The 16,434-nt window shown below is 49.9% G+C and overlaps 1 long non-coding RNA gene across 1 annotated transcript in view; it reads left to right on the top strand.

The window, feature by feature from the left end:
• The first annotated feature begins 823 nt into the window (after positions 1-823).
• Positions 824-16,434, top strand: part of LOC140459038 (uncharacterized) — a 100,699-nt gene continuing 85,088 nt past the window's right edge. Inside the window, exon 1 of the long non-coding RNA XR_011953833.1 lies at positions 824-933. This is a non-coding gene — a long non-coding RNA (uncharacterized lncRNA). The remainder of the gene's footprint in view (positions 934-16,434) is intronic.

Here is a 16,434-nt window from a genome sequence, read left to right on the forward strand (position 1 = left end):
GGTGTACTCTCTTGCTGCAGTCCTTGGGTGTCCCACAGTGATGTTAGGGACGGAGCTCTGGGATTGTGACCTGAACCATGTAAAGAGCTCTCTTACTGGAGTGCTTTTTTAAAGTTGGGAAGTTATTATAGACCAGGAGGACCCGAGAGCTGTTGTTCTGTCAGAGAGAGAGGCCTGGTGGGTCACACACCTCAGGTAAGGGGCGAGGTTGAGAAGCTGGGGCCTTCATGGTCATTTCAAACATGATAGAGATTGAGCCAACAATGTTGGCATCACGAACTTGTTAGCTGTGGTAACTGACCCCCCTTTGTAGCAGAGGGGTTCAATCCCTTGAACAGAGCAAGCTTGAGAATTCAACACTAAAATCAATCTGTACGGACGCGCTGGAGACCTGAAACATCAATATAGAGATTGCTGAAGAGGCTAAACATGTCTGGCTGCATCTCTGAAGGGAGAGGGAGAAAGAGACAGAGAGTTCACCTTTCAATCCAGTGATTTCTGCGGGAAAGTTCCTTCAGAACAGACCATTTTGATGAAGGGTCACTTGACAAAGGCACTTCACAAAGATCCTGATCAATGTAACTTTGTGATGTTAGTTCAGAAGGAACAGCTCAGACCTAACATTTCGGTGTGCCTTTGTTCTGTATCTGTTCTCCCATGTAGCCCGCCCTCTGAATACAATACCTTACACAGCCTTAAACCTGTTTGTCAACTTTCAGCAGAAGCAGCCTCAGGGCATTGAACACAGACTGAATTACTCAGTGACACTTGGATCAGGTCATGTTCTCAAGTAAACAGATGGTGGGGAAATTCAGCACAATTCAGCAGGTAGCAACGGTGAAGAGAGAGAGGAACAATTCGCATTCCAAGTGACTCTTCCTCAAAACGGTCTGTTCTGAAGGAACTTTCCCGCAGAAATCACTGGATTGAAAGGTGAACTCTCTCTCTGTCTCTTTCTCCGTCTCCCTTCCAAGATGCTGCCGGACATGCTGAGCTTCTTCAGCAATCTCTGTTTTGATGTTTCAGGTCTCTAGTGCGTCCGTACATATTGATTTTAGTGTTGAATTCTCCAGCTTACTCTATTAAAGGGATTGAATCCCTCTGCTACAAAGGGGGGTCAGTTACCACAGCTAACAGGTTCGTGATGCCAATATTGTTGGTTCGATCTCTATCATGTCTGAAATGACCATGAAGGCCCCAGCTTCTCAACCTCGCCTCTCACCTGAGGTGTGTGACCCACCAGGCCTCTCTCTCTGACAAGACAGCAGCTCTCGGGTCCTCCTGGTCTATAATAACTTCCCAACTTTAAAAAGGGCACTCCAGTAAGAGAGCTCTTTACATGGTTCAGGTCAAACTCCTGGAGCTCCCTCCCTAACATCACTGTGGGACACCCAAGGACTGCAGCAGGAGAGTACACCTCACCCCCACCTTCCAGGGAACTATTAGAGGGTGTGGGAATCACACACAAGGCACATTTGAAAATAAGTTTTATAACAGGGTGACGGTGGATGGTCACTAACTCTGTTTCTTTACCTCTGTTCAAATCAGCGTAATGAAGAAGCTCAGGGTGGGTTGAAAATGACAGAGGGTCAGTACTGAGGGAGCACCATACTGTCAGCGGGTGAGCACAGAGGGAGTGCCACACTGTCAGAGGGTCAGCACAGAGAGAGTGCTACACTGTCAGAGGGTCAGTACAGAGAGAGTGCTACACTGTCAGATGGTCAGTACAGAGAGAGTGCTACACTGTCAGCTGGTCAGTATTGAGGCACTGCTGGACTGTCAGAGGTGCAGGACCGAGCCAGAGGATTAGTACTGAGGGAGTGCTACACTGTCAATGGGTCAGTACTGAGGGACCACCGCGATGTGAGGGGGTCAGTACTGAGGGATCACCGTGCTGTGAGGGGGTCAGTACTGAGGGATCACCGCGCTGTGAGGGGGTCAGTACTGAGGGATCACCGCACTCTGAGGGGATTAGTACTGAGGGATCACCGCGCTGTGAGGGGGTCAGTACTGAGGGATCACCGCGCTGTGAGGGGGTCAGTACTGAGGGATCACCGCGCTGTGAGGGGGTCAGTACTGAGGGATCACCGCACTGTGAGGGGGTCAGTACTGAGGGATCACCGCACTGTGAGGGGATTAGTACTGAGGGATCACCGCGATGTGAGGGGGTCAGTACTGAGGGAGCACCACACTATGTGTCAGACAGTCAGTACTGAGTGATTGCTGCATTGCCAGAGGGTCAGTACTGAGAGAGTGATGCACACTCAAAGGGTCATTACTGAGGGAGCGCTACACAGTCAGTGTGTCAGTTCTGTGGGAGTGTTGTTACAGAGGGTCAGGACTGAGGGAGTGCTGGACTATCAGATGTGCAGGACTGAGGCAGTGCCGCACTATCAGAATGTCAGTACTGAGGGAGTTCTGCTCTGTCGGAGGGTCAGTACTGAGAAAATGCCACGTTATCGGAGGGTCAGTACCGAGGGAGTGCTGCACTGTAGAAATGTCAGTGCTGAGGGAATGCTATTGTGTCAGAATTTCATTTCTGAGGGTGTGCTGCAGTGTCAAAGGACCAGTGCTGAGGGATTGCAGCACTGTCAGAGTGTCAGTCCTGAGGGATTGCAGCACCGTCAGGGGCCAAGGGGCTGTTGCAGTGTCAGAGGGTCAGTTCTGAGGGAGTAATGAATGATCAGAGGATGCGCCTGTCTTAAAGTCAGTATGAAGGTGCGCCACACTGTGGGAGGGTCAGTGTACGTGCAATGCTTCACTGTCAGTACAGAGGGTCAGTACAGAGGGAGTGCTGCAGTGTCATAGGAACAGTACTGAGGGGAGTCTCACTGTCAGAGGGCCAATACCAAGGGAGTGCTGCACTGTCAGAGGGTCAGTACTGAGGGAGTGCTGCACTGTCAGAGGGTCAGTACTGAGGGAGTGCTGCACTGTCAGAGGATACTACTGCAGGAGTGCTGCACTGTCAGAGGGTCAGTACTGAGGGAGTGCTGCAATGTCAGAGGGTCAATCTGGGGGCAGTGCTGCACTGTGAGAAGGTCAGTACTGTGGGAGTGCTGCACTGACAGAGGATCATGACTGAGGGAGTGCTGCACTGACAGAGGATCATGACTGAGGGAGCGCTGCACTGTCAGAGGATCATGACTGAGGGAGTGCTACACTGTCAGAGGATCATGACTGAGGGAGCGCTGCACTGACAGAGGATCAGTACTGAGGGAGTGCTGCACTGTCAGAGGATCATTACTGAGGGAGTGCTACACTGTCGGCGCATCAGTCTGGGGGATACCTGCATTGTAAGAGAGTCAGGACTGATTGAGTGCCACACTATCAGATGGGCTGAATGGCCTAATTTCTGCTCCCATGTTTTGTGGCCTAAGAGGAATATCTGAAATTGTTCAGTATATTTCTGTCTCTGCTTCCTACATACCCTGCTCAGCAATGATTCCCAAGTCCAGATTCCAGAGACTGTGTTCAAACAGACCGTCTTCATTTGGTTACCACCCTCTTTTCCCAGTGTTGGGGTTTCTGTTTCGTGTGACTGACCTGCCAGCTCAAAGGGATATTTTCATGCTGCAGGGCTGAGGTTTATTCCTCAGCTTCTGTGTGCTCATCCCAAATGAATCCCACTGTCCCACACTCATCACAGTCGTGTGTTCCTTATTTCTGAGTTTCCCAATGCTAATCCACATCCAGACTGACATCCCACACTCCTCCAAATCGTATCACAGGCTAATTGCCTGGGAGATAGGAATGCTAAGAGGGGAAATAGAATTCTGAATGTACCTTACAGTGACATTAAGGGTGAATTGATAATGACAGAAACACAGTGAGAATTTGTGCATGGACCCAGAGGCTACAGTGAATGGATTCATTTTGTCAATGATCATTGGGACAGGGTTGATATGAAATCGTGAAGGTGCTCTGTGATACAATTAAATGAATGAGCATATATAGAGAGAGAGATGGTTCTGAGTGGTCTGGCCTTCTTACAACCCAATAAATCTCCAAAGACGGTGGAAATGTATCTCAGTTTACCGAATGAGGTGATGGAGGAAGTAGCAGGTACACTTGCAAACATTTTCAAATCACCTCTGGCCACAGGAGAGGTGTCGTCGGACTGACTATGTGGTACTGTTATTCAAGAAGGAGCATGGGATATATCAGGCAGCTACAGGCCAGTCAGGCTAATATCGTGGGTGGGAGGTCTGTTGGAAGCAATTTTGGGAGATAGAATTAATCAGCATTTAAAGAGACTGGAGTTCATGAAGACCAGTCAGAATGGTTGTGTTAAGGGGAGGTCAGGTCTGACCAATGGGATTGCACTTTTTAAGGAGGTGACCAGGTGTGTCAATAAGGGCAATACTTTCCTGTCGCCTGCTTGGAGGTCAGTAAGGCTTTTATCAGGATCCATACTGGAAACTGATAGTGAACATAAAAACTCAAGATCCAAGGAATTTGGTGCAGAATGCTGAGTGGCCGGAAACAGACAGTGATGGCCCAATTAGAAATCTCTGTCTGTTCATGTCTCACTGTTGGGGTCTTGCTGATGTGGTTGATAGAAAAGATTTAGATTTGAATGGTGGAGGGTTAATCATTGGGTTCATGAATGATATGAAGATTGGTTGGGTGATAAATACTGAGGATGATAGCCTTAGATTACAGAAGGATGGAGATGGCCTTGTCAGATGGACCGATCAGTGGCAACGGGTGAGGTGCCTGAAGACTGGAGTGTGATTAATGATGTGCCATTATTGAAGTAAGGCTGTAAGGAACAGCCATTGAACTATGGAGCTGTGAGCCTGATGGCAGTGGGGGGTAAGCTGTTGGAGGGCATTCTGAGAGACAATTTACATGGATTTGGAAAAGCAAGAATTGATTAGGGATAGTCAGCATGGCTTGTGGAAATGGTTTATCCAATTTGATAGAGGTTTTGAAGGGTTGACTGAGAAGATAGATGAGAAAGTTTCACATGGGAGACTGGTTAGTAAAAGGTTAGATGACATGACATCCAGGGAGAGAGAACAGCACAGTGCCTCAGTGGTTAGCACTGCTTCCTCACAGCACCAAGGATGCAACTTTGATTCTAGCTCCCAGCCACTGTCTGTGTGGAGTTTACACATTCTCCCTGTATCTGTGGGTTTCCTCTGGGTGTTCCGGTTTCTACCCACAATCCAAATATGTGCTGGTTAGGTGGGGTGGCCATGGGAAATGCAACATTACAGGGATAGAATAGAGAGTGTGAGTGTAGGTGGGATGCTTTTCAGACGGCCGATGTGGACCTGATGGGCCGAATGGCCTGATTTTACACTGTAGGAATTCAATGATTAATCAAGAGACCCAATAATGTTCTGAGGATCAGGGCTCCAATCTTGGACTGCGGTGGATGTCGGTCCTTACAATCTGAAGGGGTTTGTGGATGAATGCAGTCTGAGAGTTGGGCTGGGCTGTGTTCTGAGGTGTTAAGGGTGTGAATATTTTGTGGAGGTACTGTATGAGGGGCATTGTGGGTAAACACAATAGAGTGGTGCTTTCTGAGGTATGAGGGAGCACTATCTGGTGGTACAAGGTGCAGAATGTAGGAAGGTACAGATACACTTCCCTGATCATTCCCTCAGGGTCCGCAAGGCACACTGGTGTCGCAATTTGGGATGGAGGCCACGTCCATTTTAGAAGATTCAGATCTTTTTGAACAAACATTGAAAGATAACATCACCATGTGTCTTAAACATGGATTGGAGGAAAACTGTTGTCAATGTATGGTCACTTGTAGCTTGGAGACTCTCTAGAAAAGCAGGCACCCAAACAGACCAACGCTGTCGATGCAAGACGTGGTGCACAGGAAGATCCAACAAGTCATTTGCAGTTGCTGTCTGTCTCCCTACAGCAGTCATCATGCGAGATCAGGGTTTAGTCCTAGGAGAAGTAATCTCTCCATCGAACCTTCCTCCATGTTTGTACAGTAATCGTGGTTGTGTGTGTGTATCTCTGTGTGTGAGAGAGAGACAGAGAGCGAGTGTCTGTCTGTGTGTGAGAGAGAGAGTGCATGTGTGTGTATCTCTGTGTGTCTGTGTGTGTGAGAGAGGGATTATGTGTTTATGTATGTGTCTGTCTGAGTGTGTGTTTGTGTGCGTGTGTGTGTGTGAGAGAGGAATGTGTGTGTGTGTTTGAGGAAGTCAGAGTGTGTGTTTGAAAGAGAGTGTGTGTTTGTATGTATGTGTGTGAGAGGAATGTGTGTGTGTGAGAGAGAGGAATGTGTGTGTATATGTTTGAGAGTGTGTGTTTGGGAGAGTGAGTGTCTGTGAGAGTGTGTGTGTGTCTGTGTGTGTGTGTGTGTGTGTCTGTGTGTGTGTGTGTGTCTGTGTGTGTGTGTGTGTGTGTGTGTGTGTGTGTCTGTGTGTGTGTGTGTGTGTGTGTGTGTGTCTGTGTTTGTGTGTAAACTAGCCAGTCTTATTGTGTGCCCAGCTGCTGTTTCAGGTGAAATGGTCCTCGTGTCTCCAAAGACACAAAGGCTGCAAGAGTGAATTAACTGGGGGAAAGAGAGTGCTGTTCATTCCAGTGGGGATTCATCCAGTAAACCTTCCCCACACACTAACATCCCTCTGGCAATGCAGTGACTAGTCCTGAACACAGAGCTCCAGGTACAAACCAATGTAATGTCACCCTAGTCTTACCAGAGCATGGGACAGCTCCTCATTACAGAGTGGGGTCTGGTGGGGATTTAATCAGAGGGTCACCAGGGCCCAGCTGAGGGGAGAGGTTGGGAAGGAGAGTCCTTCAGGGTAACTTCAGCTAGTGTGGTAAGCTAACTGACCAGCCAACTGAGCTAACCAACCTCACTCCAGGGGCATGTCCTGTATAACCCAATTATATCCAGCCTGCACCTCAATAAGAGCCAGGAGCAAGGCCATTCGGCCCCCCACCCTAACCCAGAAGGGAGAGCACGGGAAGCTGATGAAGGAACCAAGCCCCTCCCATGTGGCCTTCTGAAATGGAGCTGGAGGACAGGGCAGACCTGGCCTGCTGTTTGCTTCCCCGAGACTGGCCTGCTCCACCTTACAGTGAGAGACTGAGGGGAATCTCAAGGAGATTTCACTTCTCACTGAGAGGCTGCAACTCCAATCCAAATCAGGCTGGTTCCCTCCGAGACTCACGGAAGGGTGCAGCACTCTACAGATCAGGGCCTTGTGGAGTCATAACCTCCAGGGTGGGGCCCAAGAGCTGGGAGGTAGTGTTAAGATCATAAGACCATCCAAAATAGAAACAGGAGATTCAGGCCGTCTGTGGGAACGGGGAGAGACAAAGGAGCATAATGCTAGAGAGGGATCTGATCCCACAGATTTCACTCCTTCCCTCTCTCTCTGCAGCTCTCATGTCTGTTTTTGTTTTTCCCAGTTCTCTCCCCCACATCTTTCCTTCAATCTCTATTTCTCAACATCCTTCACATCTCTGTCCTGTTTACATTTCCCAGTAGATTCCCTTCCCCCTTTGTCACCTCACCTGGTTTTTCAGGAATGCTTAATCATTCAGTCTTTCACAAAACTAACACCTTGCTCATCTCTCTCTGCATCTGTCTCTCAGCTCTGTGGGATCTTGCTATTCCTGTCTGTACATCACTCTAGCAACATCATAGCCCCCACTACCACCCCACTCTCTCAGCTCTATCTCTCTGCTGTTGTAACTCCTCTCTCTCTCTGTCCTATATCTCTCCCTGGGATTTCTGTCTTGCTGTCTGCCTGAACTCTCCCTGTCTTTCTCCTCCCATTTTCTCCTTGTATCTGTCTGACATTGTATTTCTCTTCCTGGAGTTTAACTCTCTCTCTCTCTCTCTCTGTCTGTCTCTGTCTGCTCTCTCTCAGTTCTTCTCACTTCCTCTACCCCCCTCTGCCTGCCTGTCTTTCTCTTGTTCTCTCCCTCCCTCTCACTGTCTGTCCATCCATCTCTCTTTCTCTCGTGTAGTTGCTCTCCCTCTTTTTCCCTGGACCCCTCTGCTCTGTCCCAGTGACTGGGGGAAGGGGCATTGGGAAGAGCTTGCCTCAGTGCCTGGTCTCTCCTAGGTTTTACACCCACTGTGGGGAGGGGGTGAGTGGAAGGAACATGAAGTACTTTTCTGAGTGAGTCTGAAATAAAGAAAAAGAGAAAGAGAAAGGGAGAGTGATAAAAAGAGAGAGAGACATGGAGAGAGTGGAGATGGAGAAAGTGGAGAGAGAGAAATGGGCAGTAAGAGTCAGGGACGCGGAGTTAGAAAAGGACAGAGTGAGAGAGACAGGGAGAGAGAGAGAGTGAGAAGGGCATATATGGAGGGAGAAGGACAGTGTGTGTACTTGGCGATGGTTTCAGAGTGGGATCTTGCTGTGCATTACTGCAGTCAGTCAAAAGGTGAGTTAGTCTCTGCACTATGTCCTCCAGCCCAGGGACTGTGAGTCTGCATGGGAAGGGGGAGAGTGGGAGACAAGGAGAGAGTGGGACAGCCAGAGACAGGGGGAGGGTTTGATGGAGTTTTGGGGTTGCTGGAGAAAGGAGGGGCTGTTGTCAGAGAGAGATGGAGGGAGGGATAACATGTGATGCAAAATCTGAGACAGGGTTGTGAAGAGGTCTCCACAGGAAGGATAGTCAATGAGGCCATTCAGGGGCCAATCCTGAGGATCCTGAACCGGTCCAGGATCATTTAATGGGTGAGGGGGGATGATGGGCAGAAAGGACTCCATCTGTGATGTAAACCTTCTGTAATTCTCGGACTGGGATCTTGCTGTACATTAAAATCGTCTCAGGCGAGTCAGTCAACCCAGACTCATTTACCTGTGTGAGAAAGTGAGGACTGCAGATGCTGGAGAGTCAGAGTTACAAAGTGTGGAGCTGGGGAAGCACAGCAGGTCAGCCAGGAGAGTCGATGGGTCAGGCCTGACCTGCTGGGCTTTTCCAGCTCCACACTTTTCCACTCAACTCCCTCTGCCCCGGGGAGGGGGGCTCACAGCAATGTTGGAGGCAGCGAAATATTTGAGGGGGGCACAGTTGGTAAGGTAGGTATTTGGGAGGGAAGGTATTTGGGGAAGGGATTAAATTTGGGAGGAGAGTTAAAATGAGGGGCAAATGTTTTTAGCGGGGTCAAAATTGGGTGAGCACTTTCAGGTCTGAAATAAAGAAAAAGAGAAAGGGAGGGTGAGAAAAAGAGAGAGAGGTAGAGCGAGTGGAGATGGAGAAGGGGGATGAGAGAAAGATGGGGCAGAGACAGACAGTGAGAGGGAGGGTGTGAGAGAAAGGCAGATTGAGAGAAAGAGACAGACAGGGAGAGAGAAGGACAAAGAGAGAAGGGGAAGTCAGACTGAGACAAACAGGCGTTAAAGCATGGACAGACTGAAGGGGTGACACTCAGTATTCCAGTTGGTTCCAGCTCTCTCTCTCTCAATGGTTTTTCACACTCCCTCTCTCCCATGCTCCTGAGGTTCCCTTCAGCTTGTCTCTCTCTCCCTCTCTCTCTCCCTCTCTCTGGATGGTGAGCTGGTCTCTGTCCCTTGCCATGTTGGTCACCTCAGAAAGTCTCCAGAAAATTCAAGAGATCAGTCTGCAGGTGATCCCTGTTTTTGTTCATTTCTGGATGGTTTCCCAGAACTTTCTATACTTCTGGCCAATTCGGAGAATCAGTTAATAGTTTGAAGCGTTGCTAATCATTTGGATGGCTTGTTCCTGTTAGTTTCTTTGTGTAGCAGGACCCGGTACCTTCCTGTTTGGGCCCTCCTTTGTTTGGTGGAGACGTTATTAGGGATATGTCTGCCCAGGGAAACTGTTGCCTTTGACATTATGCTGATGGGATAACCATCTGGCTGCTGTCTGGCTTTTGTGATTTGGGAGTATAACTTGTCCAATATACCCAGCATCTCTTAGCTGTCTATCTGTGTTTTAGCAAGGAGGCAGGAACATTTCACCCATTCCCCCTCCCCCACCCAGTCTTTTGAATAGAAAGAAGCTTATACAATGAATTACAAACCTAATTTTAAAAGCTGGTTATGTTTGTTGTCAGAGTAACCTGCTGTTTGAGCGAAAACCATTTTGTACATTGGTCAAACTGATTGTCATATGGCTGATAAGTGATACCATAGTAATCCCGACAGAGCAGAAACAGGCCCTTCAGCCCATCGAGTCCACAATGACCCTCTGAAGAGAATCCAACTCAGATCCATCCCCTGATGATATCTGTGAAACCCTGCATTTCCCATGGCTATTCCAGCTAACCTGAATATCACTCGACACTACGGGCAATCTGTCAAAAATGCCCACCATTGAACAGTGGGAGAAAACCCATGCAGATGCAGAGAGAATGTACAAACTCCACACAGACAGTCGCTCAGGAGTGGAATCAAACCCAGGTCTCTGGCGCTGTGAGGCAACAGTGCTAACCACTGAGTGACTGTCGCTCTCCAAACTGTTTTGACAAAACATATTCCGTTCTGAGAATCCATACAGAATTGTGATGCATAGCCAACATCCACTGAGCAGAATAAATGCAAGTGAATGAGACCTGCTGGCTCAAACTCCAGGAATTCCCTTCCTAAGGACATTGTGGGTCCATCACCTGCAACAGTTCCAGGAGGCAGCTCACCATCAAAACCAGCTCCCGAGCAGCTACGGACAGGCAATCAATACTGGGCCCAGCCAGGAACACTCAAACACTGCAAATGAATGAAACTAAGGTGATCACCCGGGGAGTTCCATCTACCTTCCAGTCCCTGGGGGTGTATCCAGGCATTATTCACCATGATCGTACCCATCTGTTACAGCCTGCAATCCTAACCACCGGGATCCCGAGATATATCAAGGTGAGTGCAGTTAGGACCACAGCTTGATGTGAGAGGAGCCGAATTCGTTAATGACAGGCGATGGGAATGCCATGGTATGGCCTGTTCCTTCACATTTACGTAAGTGTGGTCCCTGTCAATGTCCCCTCTATCTCCACAGCATGTGGGAGGGAATCATGATAACCCATCCAAATACCTTCTTTAATGTAATTCTGATACTTTCGACATCAAAGATCCCCATCCTAACATTGTCACTTGGGATAATTGGAATCTCCCGCACCAAGGCCAGTGCTCCACCGAAAGTATCCTTACAGCTGTCATTAACCCAGCCCTTGGTGAGCTGCTGTAACTGACAGTGAGACATGTTAGTGTGGGTGTTCTCCTGGAACAAATATTTACGTTGTTTGTCACTAACCCGGAATGGGACTTTTCTCGAGCAGTGAGGACCTCTGCCTTCATTTCATCATGGATGCCCCTCCCTCACTGTTGTCCCTCAGGGAGGGCTGAATGGCCTGGTGGACAAAGTCACAGGGTGATTAATTTAATTTGTTTGTCAGCATCCAGTCCGTGTATGACAGACTGTCAGTCTGTCTCATCCAAAAATGTATCTGTGTTTGAGACAGGATCAAACAGAGTGGCCTTTTTGGTGCTGCCCACCAGCTGGGTGGCTGGAATGGCTGTTGTGTATGGAGTGAGACCATCAGCTGTTTGACTCTGGGTAACCACAGGATTAATGGACTCTGAGTTCGGCTGTGGGTCAGGGCTGGGGGCAAAAGGTGCAGTTACCTGGGAGAAAGGCGGTGGGAGTCCCCATCTGTGAGCGGGTGTGGATGTGTCAGTGTGGAGCCTGTCAGTATCTCCCTGGGGAGGTAGAACCACAAAGGCACACACTATCCCATTCTGGGAGGAGTCCTGGTTCCCTAGGGATTGTATTTGCTCTTGACACCCCCTACTGGGGCCTGATGTGTGTTGCTCCGTGTTGTAGGTGTACAGGACCCATGTAGCTGCTTGGAGCTCATACACTGTCCTTCCAGATTGTCAATGTAACCTGAGGCTGCTTCCCCATCCCCAGAGACCCTCCTTTCACTGGATTGGGCTCTTCCCAATTGGAACTGGAGTAGTCCCATGTTCCTGCAACCTTCTGTCCTGCTCATTGTGTCGGAGACCAAGCTCGGTCACAGCCTGTAGGTTTCCCTGGGGTGAGTGTTCCCAGCTGCCTTATCCCAGCCGGGGGTCCTCCAGGCTATCGGCAGTGGAGTGAGCTTTCCAGCTTCCTTCCCCGGTTCTCTATGGACATCTCACCACAGCTCCTGTACCAGGAATCCTTCACTGCAAGGCCAGGCTGGCTTCCTGTGAAATTCTGCAGGACTGTTTCACATTTGTACCGGTTCTTGTTCCTATTGCTTTGGTCGCTTCTGTATTATGGGACACCTGGGTATGTTCATAGAGTCATAGAGTTCGACAGCATGGAGACAGGCTCTTTGGTCCAAACTGGCCCATCCACACTAACCCCGTTTCCCTGCACTTGGCCCATATCATTCCAATGCGTTGCTCTCCATGTATTTGTCCAAGTGCATTTTAAATGTTATTAAATGTATCCTCCTCGACCACTTGCACTGGTAGTTCATTCCGTATGTGTACCACCCTCTGGGTAAAAGCATTGTCCCTCAGGTTCCCTTTTAATCTTCCCCTTTCATCTTAAACTGATGCCCTTTTGTCCTCGATTCCCCAAGCCTTGGATAAAGACTGAGTGCATTCACCCTATCCATGCCTCCCATAATCTTGTACAACTCTTTCAGGACACCCCTCAGTCTCCTACACACTAAAGAAAATGTCCTTGCTTGTTCAACCTCTCTCTATATCTGTCTAGTTGAGTTCTGGCAACATCCTAATAAGTTTCTTCTGCACGCTTTCCAGTTTAATAACATCCTTCCGATAGCAAGGTGGGCAAAACTGATCACAATATTCCAAGTGCGGCCTCACTAACATCCTGCACAACTACAACAGAACTTCCCAACTTCGATATTCCATGCCCTGACTGGTGAAGGGCCCAATGTGCCAAAACCCTTCTTCACTGCCCTGTTTCCCTGAGTTCAGAGAGCCGTGCTCCTGGAATCCAAGGTCCCTCTGTTCCTCTACACTCCTTCAGGCCCTACCATTCCCCATGAAACCCCTGTCTTGATGTTACTTTCCAAAGTGCAAGATCTTGTCCTTGTCTATATTAAGCTCCATTTGCCATTTCTCAGCCCAATTCCCCAGCTGATGAAGGCCCTGTTGCAATTGCTGAGAACCTTCCTCACTTATTTTAGTGTAATCTGCAAACTTACTATTCATGCCTTAAACACCCGCATCCAAATCATTGATATTGATGGCAAACAGCAATGGGCCTAGCACTGACCAGCTCAGTGGCACAGTGGCACAGTGGTGAGCACTGCTGCCTCACAGCACCGTGGATCTGGATTCAATTCCAACCTCACAGGGTGCTCTGTGTGGATTAGATCCTGTTAGGGTTAGATTTCCGACAGTATGGAAACAGGCCATTTGGCCCAACAAGTCCACACCGACCTGCTGAAGAGTAACCCACCCAGAGCCATTCTCCCTGCCCCATATTTACCCTTGACGAATGCACCTAGCACTATGGGCAATTTCGCCTGGCCAATTCATCTGACCTGTACATTTTTGGATTGTGGGAGGAAACCGGAGCACCCAGAGGAAACCCACGCAGACACAGGGAGAATGTGTAAACTCCACACAGACAGTCACCCGAGGCTGGGGTCAAACCCGGGTCCCTGGCGCTGTGACGCAGCAGTGCCAACCACTGAGCCTCCATGCTACATCAACTGAGTTTGTGCATTCTCCCCATGTCTGCGTGGGTTTCCTCCGGGTGCTCCGATTTCCTCCCACAATCCAAAGATGTGCAGGTCAGGTAAATTGGCCATGCTAAATTGCCTATAGTGTTCATGGATGTGTAAGTAAGTTGCGTTAGTCAAGGGTTAATGTAGCGTAATAAAGTAGGGGAATGGGTTTGGGTGGAATAATCTTCAGAGGACCAGTAGACTTGTTGGGCCGAAGGGCCTGTTTCCACAGAGGAGAGATTCTATGATCCTATGACCGCTGAGGCACACCACGAGTCACAGGCCTCCAGTCTGACTATTATCCACTGCTTCCTTCCATCAGGCCAACTGTGTAGCAGTTTACCAGCGCCCCCTGGATTCCATTCGATGTAACCTTCCAGGGGGGAGTTGTGAGGGCAGAGGTGTGTCGGTATCACAACAGAAGAGGGAGATTTCAATGTGGGTAGGGATCAGTCAGGAAGGGGGTGATTACTTTATTGTGTCCACATCAGTCACGGAGTGTTTGATTCAGTGATGTATAAGGATGAGAAAGTGAGGGGGTGGATTTAGTGAGGGGTAGGGATCAGTCAGGGAGGGGGAGATTGCAGTGTTGGGTAGGGATCAGTCAGGGAGGGGGAGATTGCAGTGTTGGGTAGGGATCAGTCAGGGAAGGGTTGATTGCAGTGTTGGGAAGGGATCAGTCAGGGAGGGGAGATTGCAGTGTGGCGTAGGGATCAGTCAGGGAGGGGGGTTTCAGGTGTTGGGAGGGATCAGTCAGGGAGGGGGAGATTGCAGTGTTGTGTAGGGATCAGTCAGGGAGGGGGTGAGTGCAGTGATGGGTAGGGATCAGTCAGGGAGGGGAAGATTGCAATGATGTGAAGGGAGCAGTCAGGGAGAGCAGATTTCAGTGTTGGGTAGGGATCAGTCAGTGAGGGGGTGAGTGCAGTGTTGGGTAGGGATCAGTCAGGGAGGGGGAGAGTGCAGTGTTGGGTAGGGATCAGTCAGGGAGGGGGAGATTGCAGTGTTGGGTAGGGATCAGTCAGGGAGGGGGAGATTGCAGTGTTGGGTAGGGATCAGTCAGGGAGGGGGAGATTGCAGTGTTGGGGAGGGATCAGTCAGGGAGGGGGAGATTGTAGTGTTGGGTAGGGATCAGTCAGGGAGGGGGAGAATGTAGTGTTGGGTAGGGATGACTCAGGGAAGGGGTGAGTGAGGAGTTGGGTACGGATCATTCAGGGAGGGGGTGACTGCAGTGTTGGTGATGGGTCAGTCTTGGAGGGGGAGTTTGTCGTGTTCGGTAGGGATAAGTTAGGGAGGGGAGATTGCAGTGTGGGGCAGGGATCAGTCAGAGAGGGGGAGTTTCAGGTGTTGGGAGGGATCAAACAGGGAGGGGGTGAGTACAGTGAAATGTAGGGATCAGTCAGGGATGGGGTGATTGCAGTGATGGGTAGGGATCATTCAGGGAGGGGGTGAGTGCAGTCTTGGGTAGCGATCAGTCAGGGAGGGGGTGAGTGCAGTGTTCGGTAGGGATCGTTCAGGGAGGGGACGATTGCAGTGTTGGGTAGGGATCAGTCAGTGAGGGGAAGCATTGCAGAGTTGGGAAGGGATCAGTCAGGGATGGGGAGATTGCATTGTTGGCTGTGGGATCAGTCAGGGAGGGGTGATATTGCTGTGTTGTGTAGTGACCAGTCAGGGATGGGTGATTGCAGTGCTGGGTAGGGATCAGTCAGGGAGGGGATGATTGCATTGTTGGGTAGGGAGCAGTCAGGGTGGGGGAGAGGGCAGTGTTGTGTAGGGATCAGTCAGGGAGGGGGAGATTACAGTGTAGGTTTGGGATCAGTCAGGGGGGGGGGGAGATTGCAGTGTTTAGCAGGGATCAGTCATGGAGGGGGTTTTTGCAGTGTTGGGGAATTGTCAGTCTGGGAGCAGGAGTTTGCACTGTTGTGTAGGGATCAGTCAGGGAGGGGGAGATTGCAGTGTTGTGTAGGGATCAGTCAGGGAGGGGGAGATTGCAGGGTTGGGTAGGGATCAGTGAGGGTGGGGATATATTGCAGTGTTGGGTGGTGATCAGTCAGGGAGGGCGTGATTGCAGTGTTGGGAAGGGATCAGTCAGTGTCGGGGAGATTGCAGCTTTGGGTAGGGATCAGTCAGGGAGGGGGTAAGTGCAGTGTTGGTTAGGGATTAGTCAGGGAGGGGGAGATTGCAGTGTTGGGTAGGGATCAGTCAGGGAGGGGGTGATTGCAGGGTTGGGTAGGGATCAGTGAGGGTGGGCGTATATTGCAGTGTTGGGTGGTGATCAGTCAGGGAGGGCGTGATTGCAGTGTTGGGAAGGGATCAGTCAGTGTGGGAGATTGCACCGTTGGGTAGGGATCAGTCAGGGAGGGGGTGATTGCAGTGTTGGGTAGGGATCAGTCAGGGAGGGTGAGATTGCAGTGTTGGGTAGGGAACAGTCAGGGTGGGGGTGATTGCAGTGTTGGGTAGGGATCAGTCAGGGAGGGTGAGATTGCAGTGTTGGGTAGGGAACAGTCAGGGTGGGGGAGATTGCTGTGTTGGGTAGGGATCAGTCAGGGAGGGGAAGATTGCAGTGTTGGGTAGGGATCAGTCAGGGAGGGGGAGATAAAAGTGTTCGGTAGGGATCAGTCAGGGAGGGGGATATTACAGTGTTGCATAGGGATCAGACAGGGAGGCTGTGATTACAGTGTTGGCTCGGGATTAGTCAGTTAGTGGGTGAATTTCGTGTTGAATAGGGATCCGTCCTGGAGGTGGAGATTGCAGTGTTGGGTCGTGATCAGTCAGGGAGGGGGAGATTCTAG

This window comes from Chiloscyllium punctatum, chromosome 34 (assembly GCF_047496795.1).
Source record: "Chiloscyllium punctatum isolate Juve2018m chromosome 34, sChiPun1.3, whole genome shotgun sequence".
NCBI classification, from domain to species: Eukaryota; Metazoa; Chordata; class Chondrichthyes; order Orectolobiformes; family Hemiscylliidae; genus Chiloscyllium; species Chiloscyllium punctatum.